The sequence below is a fragment of the Mus pahari genome, chromosome X, assembly GCF_900095145.1.
Source record: "Mus pahari chromosome X, PAHARI_EIJ_v1.1, whole genome shotgun sequence".
Lineage (NCBI taxonomy): Eukaryota > Metazoa > Chordata > Mammalia > Rodentia > Muridae > Mus > Mus pahari.
Genome location: NC_034613.1, coordinates 39,102,780 through 39,107,989, shown reverse-complemented (window position 1 = coordinate 39,107,989; position 5,210 = coordinate 39,102,780). Strand labels below are relative to the sequence as shown.

General features: G+C 61.9%; 1 protein-coding gene across 1 annotated transcript in view; it reads right to left on the bottom strand.

Moving 5' to 3' along the window:
* The window catches only part of Bcorl1 (BCL6 corepressor like 1), a 63,484-nt gene extending 60,244 nt beyond the window's left edge, over nt 1-3,240 (bottom strand). The window contains exons 1-2 of the mRNA XM_029534223.1: nt 3,040-3,240; nt 2,412-2,491 (exon numbers count right to left, since the gene is read on the bottom strand). The gene's annotated coding sequence lies outside the window, so the exon portion shown is untranslated. The remainder of the gene's footprint in view (nt 1-2,411; nt 2,492-3,039) is intronic.
* Between the last annotated feature and the right edge of the window lie 1,970 nt (nt 3,241-5,210).

Genomic DNA, 5,210 nt, shown 5'->3' with positions numbered 1-5,210 from the left:
CGCCCCGCCGCCGGACTACTCCCCCCCGAAGACCACCACTACGCCCCCCCACTCCCTGGCCACGATCCGCTTGAATCCAGCTCCGCTGGGCCTGCTGTCCATTCCTCACGCCCCTTATGAAGCAGGGTGGGGGAACCCTGGGGTTCGCAGCCATCCCTCTCCCTCCCTCTCCAAGGGCCAGGGGATTGCCCCTGATCCCGAAATCCGGCCCCGTAACCGGAGCCTCCCTCCTTTCCAGCCCTCTGCTTTCCTCCCAGACCCCTAGCCTCCAGGCCTGGCGCGAACCGGGTTGAGGGCTTGCAAGCCAGCTGGGTCTCCCACCAGGCTTGCTGGGGACAGTAAGAATTGCCCCCATCTCATCCTTCTTCAATTTGAGCACCCTCCCCGCCTCGCCTGGCCCGGTAGCCCCCGCCCCTAGAGCGAGGGCAGCGGAGCTTGGGCGCTCCGAAGTCATCCCCCGCCTTTTTTCCAGGGACTCGGATAATTGCCCCTGCCCCCATCACAGCACTCCCACTCCCGAACCCAGGCCCCGCCGCCACCTAGGGGTACCCCTTACCCTACGGTTCCTGCACCCCAGAAAAGAGAAAGCAACCTCGAGAGAGCTCCCGTCGCACCTCCACCTCTAAGGTTGGAGGGCATTTTCTCCCGGTCTCTTCAAGACTTCATCACGGACACCCCCCCCCCCCCAAATAACAAGCCCTTTTTCGCCCTGCCCTGTTGGCCAGGTTCCCTCCCTCGGATCGTCGGATCCTTGGATCAGGGTTTGGGGCCAGGTACTTCCAAGACCATAGCCTCCACCTCCTTTTCTGTGGAGTGGGGTAATTCCTATGGTTACCCCCCCTCCAGGATCTACAGACCCCCGTTTCCATGGAGACCCCCGCCCAGCGGAGGGGAAGACTCTCTTGGATCCTGGTGAACAAGTCTCACCTGGCTAAAAGAGAAAGAGGTCGAGAAGGGGAAAGGGCAGGGCAGGGATGGGGTACGAAGGTGGGAAGTGGAGGGGAGCTGTCCCGAAGGGAGGGGCGAGGACAGAGAGAGCTCCCGAGAGCTCTACGTCCGGGGACACGAAGAGGACGGCGCCCCCGGGGGGCAAGCTGAGAAGCTAAGGGAAGAGGAACGGACAGGGTTGGGGAAAGGCTTAGGATAGAAAGAAGCGGGTGGGGGAATACGAAAAAGCCGGGGAGTCAAAAGGGGTGGAGGGGTTGGGGGAGAGAGAAAAAAGACGCACCTGTTCCCGGGTCGGCTCCGCAGGGAGGTTCAGGCCGCCACCCGAGCTCCCTCTCACCCTCTTTGAACCACCACCCGCCTAACACTGCCGGCATCCGATGCCCCCCTCTGCCCCTTATCGCTACCGACCTCCTTCTCCTCTCACGGCGGCGGCGGTCGGACTCTAGGAACTGAGAGGAAGAAGGGAGGGCTCAGCAAAGCGGAGGAGAGACACAGCCACACACTGGCAGCGCCGCGGCGAGCGAAAGAGTGAGGGGGAGAGCGGTGTGTGTGTGTCTGTGTGTGTGAGCGAAGCCTGGTGGAGTGGGTGCCGGTCGCAGGGCTCGACGGGAAGTCGAGTCCAGCCTTGTTCGCGGGCGGCGCCAGCCAGCGCGGCAAGAGACTACAACTCCCAGAATGCGACCTAGGCGAGGGAGGGGGATGGGGAGGAGGAGGCGAAGGGAGGGAGCAAGCATGAGAAGGAGGGACTAAAGCTGGGAGCAAGCGGCGGCGAAGGGGGCAGAGCCAAGCAGCCCCGGTGACACTGGGAGGGGAGGGGAGAGGAGGAGGAGGAGGAGGGGATCGCAGAGAGAACCGAGCAGATTCCAGAGAGAGAGAGAGAGAGAGAGAGAGAGAGAGAGAGAGAGAGAGAGAGAGAGAGACAGTGGTAGCTGTAGCAAGCTGGGCAAAAAGATAGACTCCCAAGAAAGGCGGAGGCACTCAATCCGCGGGGCTCCAAGAGCTCCACGCCCCCCACCCCGATGCCCCTTAGGAGGGAGGTTGAGGAAGGGAAACGATCTGGGCACTGAGGCCAGAGACTTGGTTGTCTGCCTTCCTTCCAACGTTCTCCACCTTATGCCCCAACCTGACTTTCTCAGGCCACTAGTGCAAGAACCAGTGTGCAAATCACTCTTTGAACCATCCCCAGATCTCCCCTGCCCTGGTACCACAGAGCACACGTATTCAGTCCCCTTTTCCCAGGAGCCTAAGGGAGGCTCCCCTTGCAAGCAGGGTGTGACTCTTCCATTCTTCCCGCACCCCCCCCCGTCGTCGCCACCCTCCATCTCCTTCCCCGGAACCCTCCCCGAAGCAGGGGCTCGCCTTTCTCGCCCCCGCCAGGAAGGAGCCCTGGGGGGCGACTACCCACCTCTACTCTTATACTGGGCCCCAACCCACCAGCATCCCCTTAGTGGTGTCCCTCTTACCGAAGTATTAGTGGGGGCGGCCGTAGTTGGACTAGTGTCTACTTTTCCTCTGACACTAGTTGTCCTTCACCACGACGACCCTGTGGAAACACAGAGAAGCAAAGCACATTAATGCTCCCGTATCCCACCCTCCACATTTGAGCCCCCACAGAAATGGTTCATAGTAAAGAGGTTGGTACTGGAAGTGAGCTGAGAGTAACTCCCAGTCCTCAAACCCCATTCTGGTCATGAAAATCCAGGGTTCCGTCCCTTTCCTTAAAAGCCATCAAAAAGCTTGGAGTGGGGGCTTAAATTATCTAAACCCCAGGTCCACACCATGCCAAGCAACGTTACCTGGCAGGAATAAGACACAAACTAGGCTGCCCCCGAGGGAGGGAAAGTGCAGCCCTCGACGCCTTCCACCCCTCCAAAGCATACCACTAGGAGATTCAGATGGCCAAGGATGAGAGGGGGACGGAAGGGGTTCTGGAAGAGTGGAAGGATTGTGGTGGGGAAGGGTCCGCCGCCCCCAAGAGCAGAATCCAGATGCTAAGAGGTGGGGTGGGGGTGCGGCATATTGCAGACGGCGTCTTCCCTCGGTTTTCCCGGAATCGCCTGGGAAGCCCGTCCAACACGGGGAGTTGCTTACCAGTCAGTCCCCTAACCCCATTTGTGCGCGGGAGGCGACCGGAGCCCAGCTGGGAAGCTCGGGCACAAACTCCGCGGAAGCTGGCCTTCGCCGCCGCCGCCGCCGCCGCCGCCGCCGCCACCACCACCACCACCACCGCCGCTGCCGCCGCGCTGCCTCGGGCCTCCCTCCCTCCGCTTTCGGCCCCGCAGATCTACCTTCGCCCCCGGCCGAGGCCAGACCCCGCTTGCAACTCCACGCCCCTACTCCACCCCCTGCCCTCCCTCCCCTCGCCCTCTCCTCCCGGTCGGGCCCAGCCCCTAGCGCCGCCCCGCCCTAGCGCTCGGTCCAGAGCCCAGCAAGTGCCCCGAACTCGCCCCCCGCCCCCACGCCCAGGCCAGCCGGGCCGGGCCTACTCTCCCCCCTCCCGCTGCGCCCCGCCCCCCGAATCCACGTCCTACTTCGCCACCCAACTCGGCCCGGTCCCGGTTCGTCCCGCGCCCACGGCGCCAGAGTCCGCGGTTCGGTCCGGTGCACGGTCACCCACCCCGCCCTTGCCCGGGTGCCGGCCTGCCTGCCCTCGGCAGCCCGCCCGAGCGCGCGGTCCCGATCTGGGTCCGGCTCGGGGTGCCGGCCTCGGTCCTGGCGGCGGTGCAGCGTCTCCACGAGGGCTCGGATCACGCAAGATCCGAACCCGCGCAGGGTGGGGGCTGCGAAAAGCAAGTTTCTTTATCCTCCCCCCGCCCCCGCCGCAGGGCCACGCCGTTCCCGCCCCCGTCACAGCGCCCCCTTCACCTGGGCAGAGCCCCCCAGCTGCTGTCGCAACTTTGCTCTTCTCCACACCGCCCGGGAAGCGGGCGAAGCGGGAGTAGGAGGGAGGTGGCGGGGAGGGGGGGTGCTGGGATCAGGCCGCTGGGCTCCCGGAGGACACGTGGGGGAGGAGGGGAAGGAGGAGGAAGAAGGGGGCGGGCCTGCAGTTCTCGGGGCTCCCCCCGACCAGCCCCGGGGAAGCCGGAACCTCGCTGGGCAGCCTCAGACCCCGCACTGGCCACGGGGGAAGAACGGAGCCACCTTTCCCCAGCCAGCCCTCCGCTCCAGGAAGGGGGGGGTGCCGCAACGCCGTTCGGGGTCGGAGAGCGATCGTTTTCGCTCCTGGTTGATGTGTAACACGCTCTCCCCGTTTTGTTGTTGGTTTTTTTCTTTTCTTTTCTTTTCTTTCCTTTTCTTTTTTTTTGACTCGGTCTATGTAGGAGGGCGGGGGTCTCACCCGAGGGGAACGCCCCCGCCAGACACCCCGCCCTTCCTCCGGGCCCCCACTTCCCCACCCTTGGCGACCTCCGCGCGTGGTTCTGGCGCTCCAGCACTGAGGCCGCGCTCAGGCGCAGCCCTAGCCCGGGCGCCGAAGTGGGACAGGTGCTAGGGCAAGAAAAAATGCCCGGTCCTTGCCGCCTCGCCTCGCCTCCCGACTCCCGCTCGGCCCACTCTTCGTGGCAACCTCCCAGGCTGCAAAAACCTTGGGTCACCCTCAGTGAATATCACTTGCTTGGGTGTGGAGGCATCTGGGTTGGCGGGGAGACCCGAGGGAGGAAGGGACTAAAGGTCTATAAAGAAGAAAGCTTGAAAGACTTTGCAGAGGGAAATCTGCTTAGAAGGACCTAGGGCTTGGTTTCTGCCTGCTTTCCCTCTGGGCTCTTGAGACACCAATCTGAGTCCCCTGACCCTTTACCCTAACGACCGCCTACCAGGCCAAGGGAATATAAATCCTTCCTGTGTTTATATCGCCGGCCATCCCTGAGACTTGAAGGGCTTATAGGCTTGTGGACCACGTTCGAACTCTGATGACTTTACATTAACTCCAAGGAGAGAGGCTTTGCGGAGGTGAAGCTGCTGGCTGAGTTGTTTTCAGTCTTAGGTTGTTTCTTAGTAGCTCCAACCCTGATCTGGTGGGAGGACTTCCAAGGTAGTGTCTCTACCCAGAGGGTATCAGGAGACATATTCAACAATTCCTAGAGGATTCGAAACAGGATGTGAAATAACAGGAACTTGGGAAAATAATCTCTATGTCCAGACATTGATATTATTTAGTATATATTAATCTATGCTAAGGAAGCCAGAGAGGGTCATTTGAACTAGAAGGAAACCCCTGCTGGATTAATCTCTTTCTCTTCTCCTTACCCCCACCCCCATTCCCA